At 34.9% G+C, this 10,006-nt stretch overlaps 1 long non-coding RNA gene across 1 annotated transcript; it reads left to right on the forward strand.

Moving 5' to 3' along the window:
• Window positions 4,997-6,680, forward strand: LOC108660903. Its single transcript, XR_001926606.1, has 3 exons — window positions 4,997-5,035; window positions 5,680-5,763; window positions 6,644-6,680. It is a non-coding gene; the product is annotated as an uncharacterized LOC108660903 (long non-coding RNA).

Below are 10,006 nucleotides of genomic sequence, written 5' to 3' on the forward strand. Positions count from 1 at the left end.
CTTGCCCTAGTGTCAAAAGAGTAAAAGGTTGCATAAAGGATGAGAGGAAGACAAAGTCACCATGTTAAGGACATTTTGGTCATTTATGTGAGAAATGGATAAACTTTAGATATAAAAATCTAAAGCTCTAGCAATTTCCAGCAGCTTCCAGCCATTTCTTCTTCCTTTCCCCTCTAACGATTCTTCATCTCCATGGGAGCCTCCCTTAAAGCTTCTATAACTTTTTCTCTTTAGCTTCAATTTCATGCTTTTGAGCACTTTTTCATAGAACCTTTTGTGCTTTTTTACTCTCTCACCTTAAAACCCTTAAAAAGTCTTACTTCCATCTTCCTTTCACTAGTTGGACATGTAAAGAGAGAGAGTGATTTCCCTTGCTAGCTTGAAAAATTTTGAAAGAGAATTCAACTACAAAGACCATCAAGGTGAGTATAAGTTAGGGTTAAATTTCTTTAGTTGTTGATAATGGCTAACAATGGGGTTTGTGAGTGTTTTATCACTGAGGTCGTTTATTCACTCTTAGGGTGACTAGAGTACTGTGAATAACTAGCCATTTAATAGCAATTGGAAGCTAGTTAGGAATAACTAATGGAACTTGATTAGGAAAGAGCTTTTGGATTATATTAATGCCAATTTGGGTTGGTTGTGATGTTGTGTGTGTATAGGTTCCAACAAGGCCTCACATGTCCATTTGGAGTATTAGTTGAGGTTAGAGTCAAGCAAAAGAATCAATAAGACCGGTAAGTGAACTTGCATTTCAAAATTTGCTTTGGGAGATGTAAATGTATTTGGGTGAAACATTTGAATGATTTTATCCAACCTTTGTTTAAAAATGTGTGCCGAGGAACAAGCCCTTGATAAAATGCTTTGATGTTGTGAAAATGTGAAATGTGTAAAAGGATGAATCCATGTGCTCCTATAATATGTTGGTATGTATGTATATGAATATACATTGTGCATTGATGAATAATGTTGTGTGAGGATGTTGAAGTGTGCGAGTAGGGAGTGCACACATGATGATGTTGAAGTGTGCGAGTAGGGAGTGCACACATGATAATGAATGCATATGTATATATATATGTGTGTGTTATAGAAAGTTATGAAAATATTTGTGATTATGTTGCAAGTTGGCATTGTTAATTGCTCTCAAATTGCTTTTCATTTCAACAAGAAAATGGCTTTTGATGTAACAAGACCCATTTCAATTAAAATGCTCGGTTTCTCTCTGCAGCGAGATTCATTTTTGCTGCAGTGAGAAACTCTCCGGTTTTGGGGGTTACACTAGCCTGGTTTTCGCTGCAACGAGAATAAATCTTGTTGCAGCGAGAAACTCTCAGGTTCTGGTGCAGTGCTTTCACTTCGATGAAGATTTTGACCATCTTTCTGTCCGAACTGGGAAAAGTGGTAAACATAAAAGTTGTATCCCTACCTCTTAGCTTTCGAATGGTCCAAAATCAGGTCAATTAGACCTCTTTAGTGGGAGATATGATAGAAAAACTGAAACATATGCAAACTAAGACTGTTTCTCACTGCAGCGAGAAACTTGCTGCCATGCTTGCTACCTTGCTTGATTTTGACCTATTTTTCACCCATTTAACTTCATGGATTGATCATGGGTTTTTTCAACACTATTAGGTTATTGATCAAAGTTTGAAATGAGGGGTTTTTAATAAGAAATTAAATCAATTGCATTGTTTTTGAAACAAGTGCATCATGATTTACAAATTCCTTCTATCGATTGCTTGTTCCTTCTTATGTTCACTCACTGAGTTTTATACTCACGGTTTTAAACTTCATGTTTTCAGATTCAGAGGCAGGTGGGACCTAGATTGAGTGTCCACATATGCTCGTCCTCTTGGTAGGTACTATGGCATCTTAATAGCTGTACCTTCACCTAGAGTCACTCCATTGACGGTCAAGAGTCTGTTATCTGTGAATGAGTTTATGCAATGTAATCCGCTAAGATCCATGTTATAAGTCAAATATGTATATTTGATTACTGATGCCACTATGAGTTGGCAAACGGGTGACATTATTTTGACATAATAAAATGGTGAGTATTGGGTCACTATAAAATGTTACTGAAATATTTTTAGTTGAGAATTACAATATGTGGTTTTAGAAATGATGGTTGGGATTAATGATCGAGATTGCTTAAATAGGCTTGCTTGGGCTTAGTGGGCTATGCCCATTGGGCCCATGCGTCGATCATAGCCTGGAATTTGGGTTGTGACAAATCCTTTCTAAGGATATTTATCAAGTTTAACCATCATTTCCACAACAATAACCTAGCATATGGCAGCAACTATAAATTTACTTCCATCAAACATTTTCTAAGTCTACATGTACTACCATTCTTATTTACATGTTGCCACCAAGCATAACATCAATATTCATTCATACGCACCAACATCCATAACCTTTTAAGCCTTTCCTAACAACACATATCCACACAATCCATTTTTTTTGAAGCTTCCAATTAATATAATTGCTTTCCAACCATACCCATGACATCACTATAACACTACATATTGCACACAATCATTCTCACAATATTAAACTAAGCATAGACTTCAAATTGTAGCATTAAGCTTACCACTTGGTTTTAGCTTGGATTTCACCTAACAAAATTCACAATTTCCTCACACCCATGGCCACTATAGCTGTCACAAAAATACTTACACAATTATCAACTCATTTCCAAAAATTTCTCAAGCTAAAAATCAAAATCCTTACCTTATGTCTCTTGAATCTTGAAACCCACTTGATATTCCTTTAATTGCTCTTGAATCACTCATACCCAAGCCTTTCACTTTCCTCTCCTTTCTTTCTTTGGCCGATTCTCTCTATTTTTCGTTTCAAATGCATGGTGGCAAGGTGAAAATGGCATGGAAGTTTGAAAATGGCATGGGAGCTTGAAGGAGAAAATGAAAATATCTTGTGTGTGGAGATAAGAACTGACCGTGAGATAAGAATGAAGAGTCAAAGCTTTGACCAAACTAATGGCAAAATTACCATTTTGCCCTCCAAGGTTTTTTCCCTTTTTAATTATATCCTCCCACAATCTTTTAATTCTAATTTCTTTCCATTTTTCTTCCTTAGCAGTTGTATCAATAAAATATTAAGTTTATGCTTCAACGCGGTATCACCGTAATATTTAAATATTTACTTACCCCGCGCTAGATTTATTTAATAAAGACACGTGGGCCCTATTAACGTCATTTTTCTTCAAAATTTCCTTATTCTTCTTCTCTCCCACTTAGATTGACCATATACTCATTCTTCATGAAACATTTCGACATTGAATAAAATATTAATATTTTAATATTATTTTATTCCAAAATTTTCACTTATCTCCTTGGCACTCAAAATGTCTTATTATGCCCCAATTCACTTCTGAATCACTTTTTACATCGTTAATTCATCCTCGATAAAAATATTCTTACTTAATTACTATTTCTTCGTGTGTGGAATATTTTGTTCCAAACTATGCCTTTCACTTTTTGTCGCTTTTAAACACTATAATTAACCTCAATTGGCATCCGATAAGCCTTATTAGCCAATGTATCCAAGTACGGGGTGTTACAAGTAAGCAAAGACGGTGGTATTAGTCCCGCTTGTGATTCTCGCCTATAGTGCTTTGATGCCACTCACCTGAGAATACTCTAAGTGATGCCATCTATTGGGAGATTACTTTAGACGATGACTTTGATTCTCTGCCCACTGCTTTGGCAAGCTTGTGATTTGTGTTTTATTTCTAGCAACTTTGTTCTGAGCATGATTTGACTCTACTTGGTGGCCACTGTGCATAATTTATTGATGTCCAGGGGAGGACCACTCTATGATTGTGATTTGATTTGTGTGCATGACATGAAATAGCCTCGGATAGGCCTAGATAAATTTGATCTGAATCTAATATGATACTCCAATGATACGGTGTGCCGTGGAGGGTAACTTTGAGTGGCTGTGAGGACAAGCCTACTGATATGTATGATATTTATGGAGAGTCCTTAGAGATGATGAGTTCCCTTGACATTGGAGATATTTGCTAAAATGTTTGGTTGCACTAGTAGTGCCTTAAATAATTATTTGTATATATATGTGTGTATTATTTGTCTGCATCTCTTACTAAGTATTAGATGATTCACCCATTTGTTGTACCATTTGTAGATAAATAGGCCATAAAATTATGTGGCAAGTGTTGTCCAGTGATTGACTAATTTTAACATCCGATAGGTCTCCACTTGACATGTCCACTTTACTGCGATTGTTGTGAGCTTTTTCTCTATGTCTGGTTTTGTCAAGCCTAGCTCTACAATATGTTTATTATGCCATTCCTACATAAGAATGCATGTTTGCTTACTTGGGTACCTAGGAAATCGTTAAAGGACGGTATTGTACCAAATGGTACAATTAAGTTGAATTAGGCCTCAAACTAGTCCAAATAGAGATTTTAAGATGAAATTGAGAATTTTAAAACCCCAGAATGACTTAAAATGGTGATTCGAAGTTCGAGGACCGATTTGGAGTCAAATTTAAAATTTCATGACCTAGGGGCAAAATGGTCATTTTGCCACCCGAGGTTAAAATTGGAATGTTGGAAGAAGTTTTTGATCAAGATTGACTATTTAGAACATAATTTGAGTTTGAGAAGTGAAAAATTAATTCTTGCATTTTTTTGAGCATAAGGGCAAAATAGTCATTTTGCCACCCTAGGGGCAAGATTGTAATTTTACACCACCCAACACTTGTCCAGCACATGAATTTCACCCATTATTATCATGGATAAATGAAGGATTTTATGTGGTGGAGAAAGAAAGCTTAATAGATAAGAATTTAAAAATGGACTAATGGTACGGTGACAAGTGTCAAGCTTTTAATTCTTTATTATTTTCCTTATAAATTAGCACAAAACCAGCCCATTTCTCTTCATTTTGGTTGGCCTCACCAAGGAGAAGCAAGAAAAAGGAAGAACAAAACCCTAGGTGGAGAAATTCAAGAGGAATTCACCAAATTTCAAGGAATCAAGCCATCAAAGGTGAAATTTCTTGACTCTAGCTTGTGATCTATCTTTCCTATGCATTCTTTTGCATTTTTCATGGTTGAGAATCAAGTTTGCATGAGGATACCCTTGTTGGCCGGACATGGGGGGAGGAGTTTTGATGCTTGATTTGGTTAGATTTTGAGATATTTTAGTGTTTTTAGTTAGTTAGTGATGTGTAGCATGAAAATCAAACAAGAAAAATTCATTTTCTCCCATCACCCATCATAGGCCGAATCTTCCTTGTAGAGTGTTGATGGTGGATTGGATTTTATTTCAAGTGAATTGGTTAAAAAATGATGAATTATGGTGAGAAAATCAAGTAGAAAAAATCATAGTGTTGATGCACTCACCATGGCCGAAATTCTCAAGAAGAAATGTGAGGATGGTTTTGCTAAATTTTATGTTATTTGACTTGTGTTTGGTGATTTGAAGTATTGGGAGAGAAATGGAATTATTTGGATTTGAAGTGGACGTATTGGCCAATTAGTCGGGTGATAGATCGAGTTAGGCCAACATCGCATGTAGACGATAATCCGAACAATTCATGTTCCATATCATGCATTCATATAGAGTTTAGATTAGTTTTATAATGGTTTAGCATCAATGTGGTAAATTGCTTGATTTTGCATTATGTTTAGGTGGTGAATCCTTCGAAAAAGGGCAAAGAAATTACACCTGAGGATCAATAGTCGGAGTACTCAAAAATTCAAACTCTTGATACAGTGAGTAACCTTATCATCATCTTGATTATCTGAAGTGAATTTTAATTCGTTTTTGTGATTTTATGGAAAATGAGCTTAAATGGTAAATCTTTATGTTTTAAAAGCAAAATGTTATTAAATGATATGATTTTATAAGATAGTCTTGAAATTGAATGATGGTTTTGAAAAATGGAGTAATTGGAGACTAATTGCTGTGTTGTAAATTATGGTTTGAATTGAATGGCTTATGATAATGTGGGCATGAGTGGCTGGATTTGGTAAATGTGCTAAAAATGTATGAACTGTTGATTTGCCTTGAGAGGCTATAAAATAAAATAATTGCCATGTCTTGCTGTTGAATTTTATTGAATTGGTGGGTTATAAATTAGTCACTGCAGTGGACAGGTTCTGTGGACCAGTCTATTAGAGGGGCATGGTAACGTTATTATATTCTTACCTCAGTATGAGAAGCGCGGATGGATAACTCCTGAGGTTAACACTTTAGAGTTCACTTCACGCTAAACCACCACGTGATGGTGAACTCAGCCAACGCCAAGGAACGACTATGTTTTTAAAATAAAAACATGATTTATGCGTATATGACTTTTTAACAGCCTTGGCGAACTCGGTTGGGATAGCCCTCGGCCAAGGTATCCCTGATAACTGAGTATGATAATGATTTTGGCACGAGCAAAACTTTTCAGGGAATCATAAGCCTCATTGTTTATTTAGGTGAAATGAATCTATTTTATGTTATTAAAATGAGTTCGAAATGCTGTGAATCATTTTATGCTAATCTATTTTATCTGTCTCCATTTACTCAGCTTTAGATATTTTAGATGATATTTGTTTACTCACTGGGATTATATAATCTCACCACCCTCATTTTCACCCATTTTAGGCTCAGGATAGTCGGTAGATAGCTCACTTTGTTGAGGGCTACAGTTGGACTTGCATCCTCAAAAACTGTAGGTTTATCGCTTTTGATACTTTTGGTCGTTCGTGGGCCCACGTGTCACTGTAAATTAAATTTTATACTTTAGTTATCTGTATTACAATATGTATGAATTTATTTAGCTTTTACGATACAAAAATTATTTACCGGTAACTCTATAAATATTGTTTTATAAGAAAATAGAATATTTTATTAAATATTTTTATTATATTCAAATAGTCATAATTTCATTTTAAATGAAGGTTTTAGACGTTTAAACTTATTTTTAATTATGAATTATGTGTTTTATACTCGCATACTACATTTTTAGCTGGTTTTGAAATTTTTGAAGAAAAATGACCAAAATGCCCCTGTGGGATAGAAATTATTTTTTTATTGATTTAAGTTGGAAATAGCTTAAAATCTTTTAGAACATGATATTTGGCAATGGTTACTCACAGGGGAAATGAGAAACTGATATTAAAGCCTTGCGAGATTTCGGTTAACATTTCGGGTAATGAGTGTCGATCGAGACACCGCGAAGGTTGTCACGGGCTCGAGGGGAGTACCAGGTCGTGACAGGTTTAGTTATGTATGTAGGCACACTGTGCCATTTGAACTTTTATTAAGGGTTGTTAAGTATGAACCATTTTTGATGGCTAATGTATGGCCTTATCTATATTATGTATAAATTATATGCCAAGGATAATGTTTTATATTTGAAATTAAATTTTATTCATAAATATTTGGTTATGAAATCCTTCGGCTATGTGTTATGTGATTTGAAGTTCTAAGGCTTGCTTGGGTCTCACAAGCTTTGCTTGCCAAGCTCGTGTACCAGTCACGAACCCTTGGGTTTGGGTCATCACAGATCGATCTCTCATAGTTTCCCCCACGTTTTTCCATCCATCTATAGATAAATTTTTCAGGTCTATCGATAAATGGTGCATTGAACATTTTTCCTTTTCTCCTAGGTGCAAATCTATCGTTAAATGAGGATGCGCACTATTCATTTTTGCTCTTGGGTTGCTATCTATCGATAGATAATGTCCAGAGCACTTTTGTTACTTGCTATCTTGTATTTATCCATAGATCATGAATATCTATTAATAGATGTTCATGGGCATTGCTCCATATTCCTAGATTTCTTGAATCTATCGATAGATCACCCCTAAAACTTAAAATTTACAACTTTTTAACTCGTAAACTTCGAATCCAAAACCTCTACTTCACTCCCACTTGTATAATCATCACAATTAATCACATTATACTCAATATGAATAATCATATTCATAATTTAACTTTAAATTCTTAATCATGCCAAATTTCACATGGCCTGGTCATTCTTAATTAGCCTAAGTATCATACTTAGGTATCCAAGTGTCAAACATATGCACACACACTTTTATCAAGGGCCTTAAAACATGCCAACACTCATAGCCATTTACTCATAATATATCGATCTCATAAGATTCAAATTAGCCCACCAATTGGCTTAGCTTTCATACATATTCAACATCAGAAAAAAAAATCAAGGGCGTTACAGTAAGCCTAACTTGATATGCACTACTTATGTAGACAACATGAATGTGATTTGTGATGATTTAGGGAATCCCCATTTGAGATGATTTGATATACCCCTAATGTTGGAGATGTTTGTTAAAATATTTTGTTTGCCTTAGGAATGCATTATACATATATTTATATGCTCTATTATATTTGATTTATATGCACCCCCTTAATGAGTATTAGATGACTCACTTATTTTTTTGTACCATGTGTAGATAAATAGGCCACAAGACTTGGGCTGCTTGTGTTGTCTTTTGGATAGACAATTTTGGCATCTAGTAGGCATCCTTTGTCTGATATGTCCACTCCATTGAGTCCTATTTTGGGGTCTTTTCGCTTCTGGTGTAGGTTTGGATTATGTTTCATTTCAGAATATGTAGGCAATGTATTGCGATTGTTTTGATCAAGGGTTGTATGCTATGAACCCATTCTATTAGCCAACATATGGCTTGTGTATATGTTCAATATTGTGTATGAACTAATTACCAAAAAGGTTCCTTTAACGTATTCAAACTTAAGTTATATTATGGATATAATTGTTATATAATTGGATTTGATATGAAAGTTTTGAAGCTTGCTTGAGTCTTGTTGGCCTTGCTTGCTAGACTTTTGTGTCAGTCATGACGCCTCGATTTGAGTTATGACATCAATGGTCGATTCTTTTTAACCCGAGAGCAAATAACCCCTCATTGCTTGTTAGGGATCGAACCTTTTAGTGTCACAACTCATAAGGGCTTTTGATTGGCACGAGAAACTAAGTGGGTATGGCCTAATGAGCCCATACAAGCCTCTTACACATCAATCATCATATGTGGGCTAGACATTGACATAGACCATGCATACAAGCATTTATAATAATAAATTCATACATACATAGGTCCCATCACGCAATTATGAAACTTCTTAACATAAAGTGTGGAAATGCATTTTTCATTAACATCATTTGTGTAACATATATATCATATCAACATTTAAATGCACCTCTTAGTGCTCACATGGGCTTATAAGCCATCATCCATCAAATTTGTATAATTCTATAAAAGTATAATGCCATTCAATGGCTTCATAGTTAAAACATGTTGAAGGGTTTATAAACAAGAATATAAAGACCAACTCATCAGTAGAACATGCTTGACCTTCTAGGTTGTAAGCGACTGCTAGAATACCTACCAAGAAAGAACGGATCATGTTTTTGTGACACTGGCTACTAGAGAGCCATCTCACTGATTTATAAAAAAAAATGAGAAACTAATGTGTATGTCATAAAAACACCATTAGTGAATACAGGAAGGGGACAAGTTAAGGGAAAGAGTTTTTGCTTATAATTTATTTCAAATGCACAATATCATTATTTCAAAGCACTTCTCACATATGTAGTTTAAATCCAAGTTACGCAACCATTTGGATAAACAAGTTCGTAGTCCAAATACAAAATATTTATGAAGAGAAAATGAGATATTTCTTTGTTCCTTTGGTAGTGGCACCTTACCTTTGGTAGTGGTACTTACCTTGTATTCAAACCCATACAGTGGGTACCATTCATCCCATTAAAGCTTATACTTGTTTTCTAGCTTTCTAGCTTTCTAGTTTTCCTTATGACCATTTACACATTAACACATAATATGAACACTTAATCATATCAACATTTTGAACCTAGGATAACCACATTAATCTCATATTCATCATGTACATAACTCAGATAGTTCCTAAAATCCTTTAAGAATTATCAAACATATTATTATGAGTAGTGCTCACCCCAAC

This window comes from Theobroma cacao, chromosome 2 (genome assembly GCF_000208745.1).
Source record: "Theobroma cacao cultivar B97-61/B2 chromosome 2, Criollo_cocoa_genome_V2, whole genome shotgun sequence".
Lineage (NCBI taxonomy): Eukaryota > Viridiplantae > Streptophyta > Magnoliopsida > Malvales > Malvaceae > Theobroma > Theobroma cacao.